Source organism: Lactuca virosa, chromosome 3 (genome assembly GCF_052849685.1).
Source record: "Lactuca virosa cultivar CGN04683 chromosome 3, Lactuca_virosa_CGN04683_v6, whole genome shotgun sequence".
Classification (NCBI taxonomy): domain Eukaryota; kingdom Viridiplantae; phylum Streptophyta; class Magnoliopsida; order Asterales; family Asteraceae; genus Lactuca; species Lactuca virosa.
The window spans coordinates 48700952-48718800 of NC_136428.1; the positions used below are offsets into that span (position 1 = coordinate 48700952).

At 36.2% G+C, this 17849-nt stretch overlaps 1 long non-coding RNA gene across 9 annotated transcripts; it reads right to left on the reverse strand.

The window, feature by feature from the left end:
• Nucleotides 1-2574: 2574 nt before the first annotated feature.
• On the reverse strand, nucleotides 2575-5295 carry LOC145165629 (uncharacterized). Of its 9 annotated transcripts, none has more exons than XR_013740155.1 (7): nucleotides 4904-5295; nucleotides 4614-4697; nucleotides 4454-4544; nucleotides 3577-3646; nucleotides 3163-3215; nucleotides 2961-3019; nucleotides 2575-2804 (listed from the first exon to the last, which is right to left on the reverse strand). It is a non-coding gene; the product is annotated as an uncharacterized LOC145165629 (long non-coding RNA). The 9 variants fall into 9 exon arrangements; XR_013740157.1 differs by having other exon boundaries at nucleotides 3141-3215; XR_013740156.1 differs by having other exon boundaries at nucleotides 3121-3215.
• Nucleotides 5296-17849: the final 12554 nt, after the last annotated feature.

Consider the following 17849-nt stretch of genomic DNA (forward strand, 5'->3'; position numbering starts at 1 on the left):
ATAACCTAAGCCTATATATATATATATATATATATATATATATATATATATATATATATATATATATATATATAATTCTCAGAAAAAAAAGTCACCGGAATGTAAAAGTCACATTGTCTATCCTAGCAGTGAACCTATGAAATCCCATAATATCCATTCAATGTTCTTTATGCATTAAAAAAAATGAAGAAATTAAAACATAAATAGATAAGTAATATAACCAAAAGTACTGATGAAATAGAGTTTGATGCATATATGTACAGTTACCACTCATACGGAGGACCATAATTACAATCTTTACTATTTCAATGTTCAAACCTCTATTCTACCTGTAAAAAGAATAAAAAACACCAGCACAATGAGACATAATCGGTTACGAAAACGATGAGGGGTGTAATTGTAAAGCACGTTTCCAATAATAGTAAAAATGTACATTAGTCTTTCCTCCAATTTCAAACAGATACAACTTACTTAATCTTTCTGCTATACGTATCTTTGCATAACACGTTTCAAGCCAACATGACTACTTCTTATAGGATCCATATGCATAACACATGACACTCTAATTAACTCAGTTACATCTTCTTCATCTAACACATTACAATAAGGCTTGATACTTGTCAAACAACAGGGAAAATTCTCAACCGGTAAAATGAAATTCATAATCACAAAAGATGCAGTGAAAATATAAAACATTACATGTTAGGTCTTTATGAAATGAGACGTGGGGTAAAAAATCGACTATTTTACCAAGACAAAGATGAATCGGTGTTTTTGTGATTAGTGGTTCTTAATCGAGCATTACACAAAAAATTGCAATTTTTCCCAAAACACTCCTAACAAAAAAAATTTGTCATTTTGTATATCGGTATTCTGTTCTATCTAGATAATCCATTCGATAAAAAAAAGTCAAGCATAACCTTAAAAGAAAGGAAAAAGATAAAATATAAAGCAACATATGTAAGTGGAAAGTCTGTAGTGGTGGATAAAGTTCTGCAGTGATTAAGTAAAACAAAAATATCACCAAAGGTTTGTCTTTCTGTGGCTGTCCTAACATATTTGTTCTAAACAATACCATAGATGACTTTCTTTATGTGAATGAAGTAGAAGGTAGATTGCAATAAATTTCAACAAATAGACTTTTCACTTACACTAGTGGTGTACTCGCCCAAAGCTGCGGCAGCGAATAATAGTTGTAAATAGTTTCGTTTCGGCGATTAGTTTCACCTCGGCGAACGACGAAGAATTTTCTTGTTGTTTACAGTTATTTTCGATGATCAAATTTTAGAAATTTTAAATTTAAAATATTAACTTAAGGAATAATATAAAAGTAAAGTTTTAGGTTAATATGATGTTACAAAAGAAATTATATGTAAAAATGAGAAAAGGTAAAATATGTCTTTAATAATAGAATAATTTTATAGCAAACAATGAATTTTGTAGTGAGTATTGCGAAACCAATGGTGATTTTGTCATAAGGGAGGGTTCTAGTCCCGTCTTTGACGTAGGTGGATTTAGGTGTTAGTTTAGAAGTAGATTATATATTATATTTGCCGGTTAAAAAAAAAGGTTTTGTCATAATGAAAAATATTTTTACAATATGTGGCAAATATTATTAAAGTGGATATATTTGTATTTCTTACGAGTCAGTTTAAACGTATATTTTTATATGAATCTTTTCGTATGATATGATAAAAGATGATTGATTCAACTCAAAATCATTATCTTGGTTTTATATTTGAAAAATGATATATAGCAAATTATTTTAATATGTCATCGAGTTTTTTTGATACAAAATAATTTAAATTTGTTATTCAAGTATTGTCGATATAAATTTGTTACTAAATAATTTGGAGAATTTGGGATTTTAAATATCTTTAAAACTTTGAAGATCAGATTTTGAAAAGAAAATATTTCACCACGCTTCTATAATACTTGATAACACTAAAATCATAATCATTCAAACAAATTATCCAAATCATTTCTTAAGTTTTAACAATATCTCTAGCGAGTCACAAACGACATCATGCGTCTAACTTTTCTTTCAAGATTTAGACAAGAGAGAAGTGATAATAAAGACTTTGACATATTTCTTTGAATTTTAGTAGCTCCTTTATTTATACTAATTTAAGTTGTAGAAACTTGTAAATAAGTAATTTACATAAATGGTCCCTTAGGTATGTTAAAATGTATGATTTTTGACTGATTTTTTCTTTTTTGCATAGAAACATATGGACTAAATTTAAAACTTTTTGCATACAACAAGATAGTTTCGGTGATTTAATCTTTTTTAACGCAAAGTTATGCATAATCACTCATCTAATAAATTTATAGAAAAAACCCTTTAAAAATATATTGAACCAGTTAACAATCTTGAGTTACCAAAGTAACAAATGTTAACTGATGAGATAGAAAGTTATGTTTTGGTTAACAATAAAATAGCAAACATCTTCCTTCGATGAATAAAGCCATAAAGAATGGCTTGAACATCTTTGTTATAGCAATGCAATTGTGTAGCTTCTCAAAATGGTAAAGAATAAATTCCCAATAAATTAAACTCTCAACCTTAAAATCTTTATAAAAAAAATATACTAATAAACTTGCAAATGAATTGCACCCAATCGATCAATTACAAAAAACTTCATTGAGAGAACATTAAAAACATTTGATCAAAAACAAAAAAACTCCCTACCAATTAGAACAATTAATATATAACTAAATTTTGTTACCATTCTTTGCAGTTTAACCATTCCTTTTCCTCTAACCACTCACATTTATTGGTTAATTGGCTTTCTTCTTATCCCCTTTAAATCATGAAACAAACTCTTTTAGTTCAGACTAAAAACAAACATATAGAAACAAAATCATAGATCAATTTAATCTTCATATATAAAACTACACTAAGATTTAAGATATCAACAAAAAAAGTCAAGATAGATTCGAGATGAAGAACCATATACCCGAAACTATCAAGGAAGAAAAATTTCTGAATAAAAAGAAAACCCTTCTTCTTATTTATCTGTTAAAAGTCAGACAAACAATGGAATAAATATCGTCAATGAGAAGTATAAAATGAAAAAATCTATACAATTGAACCTATACAAACAAACTCGTTGACACCTTCTGGAAAGAAGTTAAACCTTTACACAATCAGAAAATTACTTGAGTACTCTCGAACTTTAGTTCTTGGATCAGAATAAAAAGCTTCATAGGTCCTGTTCTTCAGGATCATAATATTATAAATCATAAAACTTATAATTCAAGAAAACTAACAAGTAAAATCACTATATTAGAAACCCAAAATATTTATTTAAGTTTTTTTTTTAATTCAAAAATCAGAAGCAGAGAGGAAGAACTCAGAACTCAAAAACATATAACGGTAAACTTGAATAAATCAATACCCCCAAAACTTTAAGATACACACTCGCTAAGAAAAAAAAGGAAAGTATATACATTTGTTGTTGTTTCTTGAACCATTAGCTTGTTTATACACAGGAATAGAGAAATTAGTATTAAAATATCCAAACACATGTCAATAACATTGAAGAAAAAAGAAGATTACTGACAAAAACTGACCTCTAGTGATGGACTTCCATAAGGCTTCGTCTGTTGGGTCCTTTATTTCATGTTCCTGCCATTCTACAACCTATAAACACACATAGATTTAGGCCCTTTATTAGAGAGACAAAAAGGGAATGAGAGAAAGAGATGGAGTAGTTTTTAGCGAGAGACAAAGAGGGTGAAAGAGAGAAAGACGGTGGTGCAACTAAAGATTTGAGAACGACACCGAACAAAAGAGTCAGATAAATTTTCACTCAGAAAGCTATTATTCAACAAAATAGATATCTATAAGGAAGCATAAATAAGTATCATACAAAATGACTGAACCGGAGAAATATGGAAAATAAGATATATGAGAAATCAAAAGCGAAATAAATTGGAAGATGCTTACCAGTTTAGGATCTTGTTCATTTGATGATGTAACAAAAAAAACGGATTTATGAGAGATACTCTACAAACCAGTGGTGAAAGTGTTGGCGGCATCATTGATTTTCGAAGGTAGTGTCTAACGAAGGAGATGGTGACGCAATAGATCGATAAAGGTGGGGAAGGCGGAAAACGATGGTGACGGAGGCATATGGTTGTTCGTGGTATCTAGGTCTAGGTTTTAAGATATAAAGTTGGATGAGAACGGATTTAGGATTAAGTGGTGATGCTGGGTGGCGATGGTGGTAATGGCGGAAGAAGCTGTGTATAGGAGTTTAGGGTTTTCCATGTAAGGAGTTACAAAGCAGATGTGTGTGTATATATTTAGCTTAACAAGATTGTACATGGTCTTATAATAATTGTACCTCTTAATTTTCAACAAGAAACATCTAATATGCTTTATATAATAGTAAAGATAAAGATATGTTGTCCGTTATTTTCAACCATAATAAAGAAAACAGAATACCGTCCCAAGAGAGTCAGCCCCAAGTGAAACGAACTTGGATTCTCCCATGAGAAGTTGCTTCGTAACTATGGCAAATTAGAATCCCTGGTGCCTGTAGAAAGAAAGGACTTTTAGCAAAGAAAGCGTATAATGAAGCTATACACTAAAGGAAATTGCTTACCAGAAACCCAATTTGATCAGAAATATGGCAAAAATGGCATAGCAGAGTGAAATTAAGGTTTAAATCTTGTTCAGTAGATTTCACCTGAGAGCAATCTTGTATCTTAGTATGAAGCCCCAATATATGTGACTTAGATTTTGGATTTTTGTACAAAAAACCCAAAATCTTATAATAATTACAACTACAGCGAATTGGGCATTAAGATTTAACTCAATCTGAAGGTCATGGGCTTGTGAACGTGTGTCTAAACGAAATCATGAGCAAAAGGAAGACATTTATAGATACTTTACCTGATGATGAACAATTTTTGTGTTTACCAAAGAAAATATGGACACCCCCGCCAAGCCGTCTTCTTCTTCTTTGTATCAATTGCATTCATGAGTTGTAAAAAAAGAACATTATATTGCGAAAATTTCCAAGTTTTTGAAGCGTGGGAAGGAGAAATTGATTTCTGGAATTCGTTGATGCAGATGACCACCAGTGAAGCATGAGAATCGATATAGGGCTTGAACTTCAGAAACTGTAAAATTAAATTTCACCTACATGGAACTTCGGCTTTGACTTCCCATCCATCCACAACAATCGATTTAAGGCTTATTGCTCCAGGTACCGATTTGAAATATCTGGTCGAATTAAACTCATTTAGTCGGTGTGTGTTTGTTCATAAAATCAGAACCGATGACGGGATTGAAGCTAATTGAAAATACGAAAGGGCTAATGTCATAAAAACCCTCAAGTTTTCAGGGTTTTGTCGGTTTTGACCAAAGTTGAATTTTATGTCCGTTTTTATCCTAACATTTTCCAAAAAATGTTCGGTTTTACCCTTCTACCCGTGATAACAGGTTACCATCATATTAACTTCATAAAAAACTCTTAAGTTTACAGTTTTTTTACGTTTTTACCCTTAAGTTTATAATTTTTTTACACTTTTACCCTATGTATTTTTTTTTCATATTATACGTATTCATGCAGAAAAATCATATTTATATACGAAATTTTTTTAATTAAATATTGTATTTACATTTTTTAATGTTATTTCTTTATATATATATATATATATATATATATATATATATATATATATATGTGTGTGTGTGTGTGTGTGTATGTGTGTAGGTTTTTTTCTTGGATAAACCATTTAAGATGTAAAAAAACAAATTAATATGTTTTTAGAACTACAAATACGTATTTTTATGTATTTAAAAATATACATATCAATAAAAAAAACTTGTTCAATCATAAACATGTTTATATAAGTATATACATATATTTTTAGAAGTGTAAATATGTATTTTGATATATGTTTTTTTTTAAAGTATAAATATATTTTTAGAAGTATAGATACATATTAATATATAAAAATGTAAAAATATGTATTTATACTTCTAAAAACTATATCTATAAAACACGTATTCATAATTCTAAAAATATTAGTTATCTTTTTAAATGATATAACCTTGCAAAAAACACACACACACACACACAAACAAATATATATATATATATATATATATATATATATATATATATATATATATATATATATATATATATATATATATATATATATATATATATATTTAACATTAAAAAAATACAATATTTAATTAAACATTTTTTCGTATATAAATACGATTTTTCTGCATGAATACGTATATTATGACAAAAAAAAATACTTAGGGTAAAAGTGTAAAAAAATTATAAACTTAAAGGTAAAAACGCAAAAAAATGGTAAAGTTAAGGGATTTTTTGCGAATTTAATATAATGGTAACCTGGAAAACCTGTTATCATCGGTAAAAGGGTAAAACCGAACATTTTTTCGAAAATGTTAGGGTAAAAACGGACATAAAATTCAACTTTTGGCAAAACCGACAAAACCTTGAAAACATGAGGGTTTTTATGACATTAACCCAATAGGAAAAGGAGATTGAAGATATTTGGTTGAAAGCATTCGGTGGGAGGAACTACATGGAAGGAACTAGAAGAAGGAGGATGCGGTGGATGATCGGTGGATGGATTTTAACCCCGGAAGACTAAATGGCTGTGCGTAGGTATTGGACGATGGTGGCGATAGAGGACACGTAATAAAAGCAAAGTAGGTGAAGAGACGCTATCAAGAACATATTAAAAAATAAATAAATAATAAATAACCAATAGGAGGATGGAACTGTTCCGTAAGGAACCTAAAATTAATATGATTATAAGTTAGAAGCTATAACTCTAGCTTAATGAAAAGCCTTGTCAAACCCATGCTCTCGATATTGCCTTTGATATGTAGATGTCTTTATATCATATCGGTATCTAAATTCTAAATAATATTAATAATATATTTACTAGAACCTAATTTTTTTTGTTTTGTTTCTAATTTTATTCAATATATTATTATTTTGTCTTCTATTTTTTTAGTAATATAATATTATAGTAAGTTTTCGATCGAAGGCCTCTTATAATTGGACACACCATTCGCACACCTAGGACCACCATTAATAGATAATGACATATACAAATGAATTACCTTTCAATATCATAAAAAATGCTTTGTGCTGACTTTTAACTTTTAAGAACCCCAAAATACATATAAAAGGTGTTCTCATGAGAAACAACTTAATAAGATTTTTTTCCCATAGATGCAGTGAAGTCGAAATATGGTATCTATGGATCTAGAAGATTGTTTATTACAATATGAAAAGATAGAAAAGAAAAAATAGTAAAGAACCAAAGGTTCCTCCCCACCCTAATCAGAAAGGTTCTCGAGAGAGAAAATTTACTCACATGTGACTGTTAACAAGCTTCACTCTTCTTGAAACCTAACGTAAAAAATTATGACATGGAACCAATAGATATAACATGCCATACATGTTATATCAATCATGGGACTGTTGTAAGCAACCTACTCTAAATCAAGTTACATCTATATTGAGTATAATGAGAGTTCCATTAGTGATAACAAAGGTATGGAAATGGATATCTTCCGATCGGTACCTATTTCCGTCCTAACACACAAGTAATCCATATGAGTCCTTTTGGTGTAATTATCAAAGTTTGAATCCTAATGTCATCCTCACCAAAGGAAACTTTTCTTGCAACTCTTCTAACAATATTAAATTCTCCCATTATAGCTTTAAGTTAATGTCGATATAAACTTTGCACTTTCTCTCTTAGGGCCAAATCCAATCTTAACCTTCACATCTTCTTCCATTGTGAGATTTCGTATACCTAATAAAGTTTTGGTCTAAGCATCTACATTGACTAGTTTTCAACAACTCTCTTGTATATGCATCCCATAGTGCAAATGACATCTAATCTTCTATCCATATTTTTGCTCACGAATGATCAAATCACATAAACTTAACATCTACTACAAATATGCGATGGGTGTCGAATCCATCAAACAATAAGTCCTATATGCATTTATGTGATTTAAAAATAATAGTAATAGTGGAAAACATGGTTGATCCCGAAGACTCGGTTTTTATCAATAAATACACCAAAATAGTCATGCTTTTATTCCTATGCATAAAAAGTAAATATGAGGGAGGATTTTGAAAATGAGTAAACTAAAATGAAATACGGTAAAATACATGCTAGAAACAAAAATAAAAACAATCCAGTTTCGATGTCTATTCTCCTAATGATGCAAGTTAATAATGAATTGATTTCAAATTGAATTCTAATCTAAGTTGGTACTTGGAAACATTAACAAGCTCTAACATTTCCCATTCACCAAGTTGTTTAAACAAAACAAGCTATTTGAACTAAACCTAACCTTACTAACCTACTTTAAACAAGCTCTTACAAATAGATTGAGAGACCGCATTAAGTTCTGTGTGAATGTTTCCAACAACATTCAATACTCCTCGCAAGCTCGGGAGCGTAAGAATGTGTGATTTTGGTTTACATTAAAAATCATTCAGTGAAAATCAAATTAATGTTTAACCCTAACTTAGGTGGCCATCATGAATCAAAATTAAAATCACTCTTTTAACTAATACGAAACCAAATTCACTAGATATACTACAAAATCAACATCAAAACATATGATCAATTACATAAAAAGGATGTCCAAACTACAAAACCGGACGTGCTAACTAAAATATGATAAATAAGTACTACAAAGTACTAACTAGTTGATGATTAAATTAACATCAAAAGACCGATTTAAACGCGTGATCATGGATTGTTACGTTCTAGTTTGGCTGCGGTTGTCAACAGACTATGACAACCCATTTCGCCACACTCGATTAAAACAAACACTTTAACCAAACTGCGAATTTACCTAATTGAAACGAGTGCTTCAATCAGAACTGACTCACTACGAAATTTTCAAACGAGCAATTTGTAATTAGGTGAGAGCCGCATTAAAGCATAAACGAAACACCAGACACAATGAACCCTCATGTAAGCTCGGAGAATTTACATTGTACTAACATGATTTCATTATACAAGTGTATTATTTGCTACTTAGACCAATTAAAAGAGCAATTACAGATTCAATTAATTGATTGACAATTCTTTATTAAAACCCTAACCAGGTTGCTCAAGCCCAACTAAAATTGTAACAACGAATTATAAAAATCAGAAATCACATGGATAAGAGTGTATTAATCTAACTAACAATCTAACACAACGATCTAAAACTCAAATGATTAAGACGGCTAAACCCCAGAAACTACAATTCAATTAACAAGAACTAATATTTACAAAAAGAAATCAAAAGATTGTTTTGATTATTAAAACCTTAAAGCCGATCGATCCTTCCTTTTTTTCCTAGTCGTGCATGAAGATGTGCCCCAAAAATATATGTCTCTTAACTAATGTTTCCACTTTCTTCTTAGACAAAATTGCAAAAATGGTCCCGGTGGTATGCATTTTTTTGGGGATTTAGTCCAAACCTTGACTTTTTTGGATTGACGGTCCTTTTGAGCTAGTTTACATGCAATTTTGGTCCCTGTCCAAACTAAAAAGACTATTATACCCTTAATGAAATTAATTTTCATTTTCTTTCCCTTTTTAAAATTATTATTATTATTATATATAATACCGGACCCACATATCCACCATACCCCTCTCTCTCTCATATAATTTGGGCCCACACCGTTTTTACCTGATCGTCTTCTTCACCAAAACATACACATATTGAGAATAAAAGACACACACACACACACTGAGGTAGCGATCGATGATTCCTCAAACTCCGGTTCATCCTTCTTCTTCAGCGACAGTGAGGCCACAAACTGCTCAGGTGCGAGTTGAAGAGGTAGGAGGGTGGTGTTCTGTGGTGGTTCAGTGATGATGATAATGCTCACGGAGGTTCCATATGCTCCCGCTATGTAACATCCCGTTATTTTCCTATTTGTAAAGTCAACTCAAGTCAACCGAAGTCAAACTAAAGTCAACTAAAGTTCTTTTTATTATTTGGATTTTTATTTAAGGTTATGATAATAACCTTTATTTGCTAAAATCTTTATAATACCCATAGTTGAATTTAGAAGGAAAATGCTAAAAATCGAGAACTTCGCATCTTATTCTTGCCTCGGACCGTATACACTTCGGGCCGCAAAGAGCTTACGACCGTAAACACTTCGGACCGTAAACTCCTCGCAGGCCATAAACGAGGCTTCGACCGAAAACATCAAACCGACTTCGGATCGCAAACTCCTCGGCCGTAAACCCTCGCACATATATATAGATTTCCTTCATTCTCTCACTATTTCTCACACATTCAACCCAAGAAACTCGGTTTTCTCTCAACTATCATCAATATTTACACCTTAATCTTCAAATAAGTAAGTGTTTCTCCTATTTTAATTAGTTGATACCTTGCTTAATCTAGTGAAACTCTATGATTTCATCCATGAAATCATCTCTTTTGCTTAGATCTTCAAGAACACTGTGACAACCCGAAAATTCTTTCGTTTAAACCGTTAAAAATAAAACAATTTGGAATTTATTTCTGCTCTTGCCGTCATTATTTTGAGCTTAATCAAATATTCTGAGCTCGGTCCAATTAAGTTTTGGGTTCAAAAACGAGGTTTTCTAAGTCAAAGCATAGCATCCGGGCCAAACACCCCTTCGAGAGGAGTGTACGACCGCAAACTCGAGTTTACGGCCGTACACCCCCACCCCCCTTGGCTGAAAACTCACCCCTATATAAGGGGTACCTAGCCTTCATTTATCCCTTTAACCACTCCAAGGACTTTCTCTCTCTACTCTCTCTCTACATTCATCGAATTCTCTCCAAGATCTTCAAGATGTAAGTGTTTTTCCACCTTGAATGTTGTTGCAAATCCTTATTCTAGTGATGAATTCATGTTTTATCTCATTAAATCTCATCTTTGTCTAGATCTTCTCTCTCACCAAGAACACTAAGAACACACACTAGTTCTTGGTGGCTAAAAACTTCATTCCAAGCTTCCTAATAGTAAGTAACTATCTCCTATGCTTGGTATCTATTAGAAACCCTCCATTTTCACCTGGAAATCGACCCAAAATGCATGAAAAACGAAGGGTTTACGGCCGTAAACCCTGTGTACGGCCGTACACTCTTCATTGGCCGTAAACCCTAGTAAATGGTCAAGAATTGACCTTAAACTCCCCTTTTTGCTATGCACGAGACTTAGAACATTTCCATGAGGCTAGAAATGTCCTTGAAACACCGAAAATCGTATCCCTCATCAAGTGTTTACGGCCGTAAACTCATGGGCCGTAAACCCATAGGCCGTAAACCCATGGGCCGTAAACCCATGGACCGCAAACTCTTGGGCCGTAAACCCTATTTGGCCGCAAACCCATGACCGTACACCCCTGATTACGGCCGCAAACTCCTCACCTTCAATTACATGTGATTCTAACACTTAAGGTCAATTGTTTCCTAGTCCCTAAGGTGGTTTCCTTCCATAACAAATAGTGTTATGCCCTCACCTAATTCCTATATGTGCTTCTATAGGTTAAATAGGATACGTTTGTGTCAGAGGCTCCTTTTGACACTCAGCATTCCTATCGAATTACACACGAATTCTACGTCAAACGGTGAGTTCATACCCCTACGTTTTTCCAAGATTTTCATGTTTTCAGGGGGAGAATACAAGCAAAAGTACAAGGAAACTTGTGCTCAAAATATATTATTTTGTTTAAGATAATTATATTTTCAGTATGCTTTTAACATGGAAAACATTTTTACCAAACGAATATGAAATCAACTCGTAGAAACAGTTTTCAAAACTTAGGTAACGAACTCGTGAATCATGTAGTAAAATGTATTATTTTATAAAGGATTCATGCAAATCATAAAAAGGATTTTCAGTATTATTACTTGTAAATTTGTTAGTGTAAGTTGGAGACACGTCCTTGGTAACACTCCCACAGAATCAGGGTGTAGGACTAGCACTTGTGACAAGAATCTCTTGTAGGGAGAGTGTGACTGTTGTGTATAGATCTATACGGGACTGACAATCCCGCACCCCGTTGCTGGCTACAGTTGGACCGGCAGGTCTACGGGTGACAAAGTCATTGAGGATACCGGCCCCGTTACGTGCCTTGTCCAGTCAGTTATGGTCATGAAACTCAAAACCTAGATAACAGGAATTTACTTTTGTAATAATGAATCAAGTGAACCAACTTCAAAGTAATAACCGATAGATTACTGGAGGGTATTAATAATACCTTCAGGACTTAGTTCATCACGGTTTTCTTTTATTTAGTTTTATTTATGTAATAAGGCTAATATACCTCTCTGGGTGTAACCGGGGTTTTTAAAAGAAAACTGCGTTTATCGATATAAGTATGGTAGATACTTGTACACCTCAGGTTAGAACGGATAACCAACCATCAACTTTTAGGGAAAATATAGGATTTTCCCGGGATAACTCGGCTTTTTCATAAACGGACTGTTTAACAAGTAACCAACGGATATTCGTATTCATTCCACGACACCTTGGATTGTACATTATTGTATGAATCTGGGAGTCATGGAAGGAATAGGCTTTCGAACATGTTTTTCATCAGAAAATACAGGATTTTCTTGAGGAACACTTTTCAGAAGAATCAAAGAACATTTGTCCACCAAAACTAAATGCTTATGAACTCACCAGATTTATGCTGATATTCTTTCAAACTGCTTGTATTCTCAGGAAATCAGTAGACAGGTACTCCTTGGATTTAGAGAAGCCGGAGCAATAAGAGTCTTGTTTTTATACTTTTGATATGAACAAAACTATGTATTAAACAATTTAAACCTTTTTCATATATGTATTCAATGTCTGGTTGTGTTTACTATGCTTGCTACGATACAATTGTTGTGATACTACGCATGACGTCAACCACCCCCGAACGTTTCCGCCATTTCGGTTTGGGGGTGTGACAGATTGGTATCAGAGCCATTGTTTATAGCGAACTAAGTATACCGAACCTTACATGGTATACAACTATAAATATTAAGGGGCCTAAGTGCTCTAAACTAAAAGTATACTTTCAAAAATATAAGTATTTTATTAAAAAGTATACAAGTATACCTAAGTACCTGAATCAGAGTCATAAATTGAACAAAACAAAAGTATTTGGATGTTGGGACGCTGCGGTTAAGCGTGGGCAGTTATGTAATCATGTCTAGGGTGGATATAGCCTGATCAACTATATTCAGTCGAGACATGACCAACATGTGCTTGGGAGTGATCGTGGTGTTACAGCAGGCCTAAAACTTACCAAAAACATTCATCATAAAATACTATAGGAGTATTTTAGCTAGAGCCAAATTTTGTATATAGATTCATTCCAAGTGTTACTACCTCTTCCTCCTTAAGCGATAATTTATTTGCATTAGTAAATTTTCTGTGCTTATCGCTTGGTAGAACACTTTTATTATCAGGATGAGATATATTTTATTTCATATATCTTGAGGACTTACCATCCTCTTCTTCCTGATTGTTTCTAGAACAAGATGCCTCCCCGACCAAGACCCATAAGAAGAAACGACGACACTCCACCACCACCACCACCACCCCCTCAGTTTGACCCCGTCATGTTCCAAGCAGCAGTTACCGCCGTCGTGACTGCAGCAATGACACAAGTGAACTCCGGTGGGACCGGAGGTGGAACCGACCCCCAACGGCAAGACGGAAGTCAGGGACATCAAAAGGAGTGTTCCTACAAGGACTTCATGACCGCCAAACCCAAGCCCTTCGACGGAAATGGAGGTGTTATCGCTCTAACTCGGTGGTTCGAGAAGATCGAATCCATCTTCGAAATTTTCGCCTGTTCCGAAGCTAACAAGGTGAAGTTTGCCGCCTGCACCTTCACCGACAGAGCTTTGACCTGGTGGAATGGTCGAGTCAAAACCCTAACCCTGCCAGTGGCTAATGTCATGGGTTGGGAAAGACTAAAGGAACTCATGCTTGTGGAATACTGCCCAAGGGGCGAGGTGCAAAAGTTGGAGCACGAACTTTGGAATCTGAAGATGAAGGGATCTGACATCGCTGCCTACACCGCTAGATTCTGTGATCTGGCTCTTCTCTGTCCGGGAATGGTCACCCCGGAAAGCAAGAAAATTGAGAGATACATCTGGGGACTGACGCAACCAACCAAAGGAAATGTCTTGGCTGCTAGGCCGACTACCTTTGAAAGCGCCAAGGATCTGGCGCAGACTCTGATCGATCATGGAGCTGATCTTTATGAGGTGGCAGCCGTCCCCGAGCCACAAAAGGAGAGTGGTGGGAAGAAGAAGAAGTTCGGTAACAAACGGAAGGGTCAGTCTTCGCAGGAGCCCTCCAAGAAACAACAAACGGTGGCAGTCCACGCTGCTACTACTCCTGCTGCAGTTCCCGTTACTCCGACGAACCCCAGTCGCTATGCTGGAAAGCTACCTCTGTGCAACAAGTGCAACTACCATCATCAGGGACAGTGCCGGGAGATGTCGTGCACCAGTTGTGGCAAAAAGGGACACACAGCTCGATTCTGCAAAGGACCAGTCCAACCAACCAATCGGGCTCCTGGAGCGGGTGCTGGTCAAGCCTGTTATGGCTGTGGAGAGGTTGGGCACTTCAAGAGAGATTGTCCCAAGGCAACAACAGTCGGCAATGCAGGAAGGGTGTTGGCGATGGGCCAGGAGGAAGTGGTCGCTGATCCTACCGTTGTAACGGGTACGTTCCTCCTTGACAACTCTTATGCATGCATTCTTTTCGATTTTGGTGCGGAGAGAAGTTTTGTTAGTCATGCATTCAAACACCTAATCAAATGTGAATCTCAACCTTTAACCGAAACATTCACCATCGAGATGGCTAACGGAAAGAAAGAGAGCACGAACGACATATTCATAGAATGTACTCTTACCATAGGCAATCATTCATTTCCCATCGATCTTATGCCTGTATCTATCAAGAGCTTCGATGTCATTATCGGCATGGATTGGTTGAGCTCCAATCGTGCTGATATCCTTTGCTTCGAGAAAGCCATCCGTCTCAATCTTCCCTCTGGTGAAGCTCTCCTGATTTACGGTGATAAGCCTAGTTCAAACCTTCGTATCATTTCATGCATCAAAGCCCAGAAATATCTGCAGAAGGAGTGCCATGCATTTTTAGCTCATGTTGTTGATGAAACACAAAAAGTTAAGGACCTCAAGAGCATCCCCGAAGTCTGCAACTTTCTTGATGTCTTCCCCGAAGATCTTCCAGGGATTCCTCCCGAGCGCCAAGTTGAGTTTCGTATCGATTTAATCCCCGGAGCTACTCCTGTAGCTAAATCCCCATACCGCTTAGCGCCAGTAGAAATGCAAGAGTTATCCAGCCAGCTCAATGATCTGATCAACAAAGGATTCATAAGACCGAGTTCCTCACCCTGGGGAGCCCCGATCTTATTCGTAAAGAAGAAAGATGGATCTTTTTGGATGTGCATCAACTACCGAGAACTGAACAAGCTGACCATCAAGAATCGTTATCCCCTACCCAGGATCGACGATCTCTTCGATCAACTTCAAGGAGCCAGCTACTTCTCCAAAATAGACCTAAGATCAGGGTACCATCAACTACGAGTCCACGAGAGTGATGTTCCTACTACAACATTTTAGACTTGGTATGGTCGCTACGAGTTTGTAGTAATGCCCTTCGGTCTAGCCAACGCACCGGCAGTATTCATGGACTTGATGAATCGGGTGTGCCGTTCTTTCCTCGACAAGTTCGTAATCATGTTCATCGATGATATACTTGTCTATTCCAGAAGCGAGGAAGATCATAGACAGCACTTAAGATTGGTGTTGGAAACTCTTAGAACGGAGAAGCTGTACGTGAAATTCTCCAAAGTGCGAATTCTGGATTCGAAAAGTAACTTTCCTAGGTCACGTGGTAAGCGAAGAAGGCATACACGTGGACCCTTCCAAAATCAAAGCGATAGAGAACTGGTCAGCACTGAAGACGCCCACAGACAATCCGTCAATTTTTGGGTCTCGCTGGCTATTATCGCAAGTTTATCAAGAATTTCTCTAAAATTGCCAAACCCTTAACCACTCTAACTCAGAAGGGTGTACCCTTTTGTTGGAGTGAGAATCAAGACACTGCATTCCAAACATTGAAGCAGGCACTATGCAGTGCACCTATCCTGTCTCTGCCCGAAGGGACGGAGGGCTTCGTTGTCTACTGCGATGCATCCAATCAGGGCTTAGGCTGTGTGCTTATGCAGCGAGGAAAAGTTATCGCTTATGCCTCAAGACAGCTGAAAACGCACGAAGTCAATTATACAACTCACGATCTAGAGTTGGGAGCAGTGGTCTTCGCATTAAAGATATGGAGACATTATCTTTACGGAACCAAGTGCACCATCTTCACTGACCATAAAAGCCTGCAACATATTTTCGACCAGAAGGAGCTGAACATGAGACAACGGCGATGGGTAGAGCTACTCAATGATTATGAGTGCGAAATTCGCTACCATCCCGGCAAGGCCAATGTGGTGGCAGATGCCCTTAGCAGGAAGGAATGCTCAGGTCGTAGAGTGAAGGCACTGACAATGACTATCCATTCCCACTTATCCACGCAAATCAAGGAGGCTCAGTTGGAAGCCTTAAAACCAGAGAACATGCCGGATGAAGCCTTGAGAGGAATGGAGAAGAACCTAGAGATCAAGGGAGAAGGAGCTTACTATTTCATGAACCAGATCTGGACCCCAAAGTACGGTGGTTACAGGGAGGTTGTCATGAACGAAGCTCACAAGACGAGATACTCCGTTCACCCAGGTTCAGATAAAATGTATCTGGATCTCAAACAACTCTACTGGTGCCCAAACATGAAAGCGGAAATTGCAACCTTCGTGGGCAAGTGCTTGACTTGCGCCAAGGTGAAGGTGGAGTATCAAAAGCCCTCAGGTTTACTTCAGCAGCCAGAAGTACCTGAGTGGAAGTGGGAAATGATCACCATGGATTTTATCACCAAGTTACCCAGATCTCTGAGTGGGCACGGCGCCATCTGGGTAATTGTCGATCGATTAACTAAATCCGCCCACTTCCTGCCAATCAAAGAAAATTTCAAGATGGAGAGACTCACGCGGATTTACATTAGGGAAATAGTTCGCATTCATGGGGTACCTGTATCCATTATCTCCGATCGAGATAGCAGGTTCACCTCGAGATTTTGGCAATCGCTACAGAAGGCTCTTGGAACTAAGTTGGATATGAGCACGGCTTATCATCCTCAGACAGATGGACAGAGTGAGAGAACAATTCAGACATTGGAAGATATGTTGAGAGCCTGCGTCATCGACTTCAGCACATCATGGGACACTCATCTTCCTTTGGTTAAATTTTCCTACAACAACAGCTACCATACCAGCATCAAGGCTGCGCCATTTGAAGCCCTCTATGGACGTAAGTGCAGATCCCCTCTGTGCTGGGCTGAAGTGGGTGACACACAGCTAGCCAAGGGTCAAGTCCCTGACAACACTCTTACTGGTCCTGAGATCATCCGAGAGACGACTGAAAAGATCGTACAAATCCGAGAACGATTGAAAGTCTCACGAGATAGACAAAAGAGCTACGCCGATAAGAGACGAAAACCCTTGGAGTTCCAGGTTGGAGACCGTGTTCTGCTGAAGGTCTCGCCCTGGAAAGGCATGATACGCTTTGGAAAGCGTGGAAAGCTGAACCCGAGATTCATAGGACCATTCGAGATCCTTGCTAGGATCGGTCATGTAGCTTACAAACTTCGCCTACCTCAAGAGCTTAGCAACATTCATCCCGTTTTCCACGTCTCGAACCT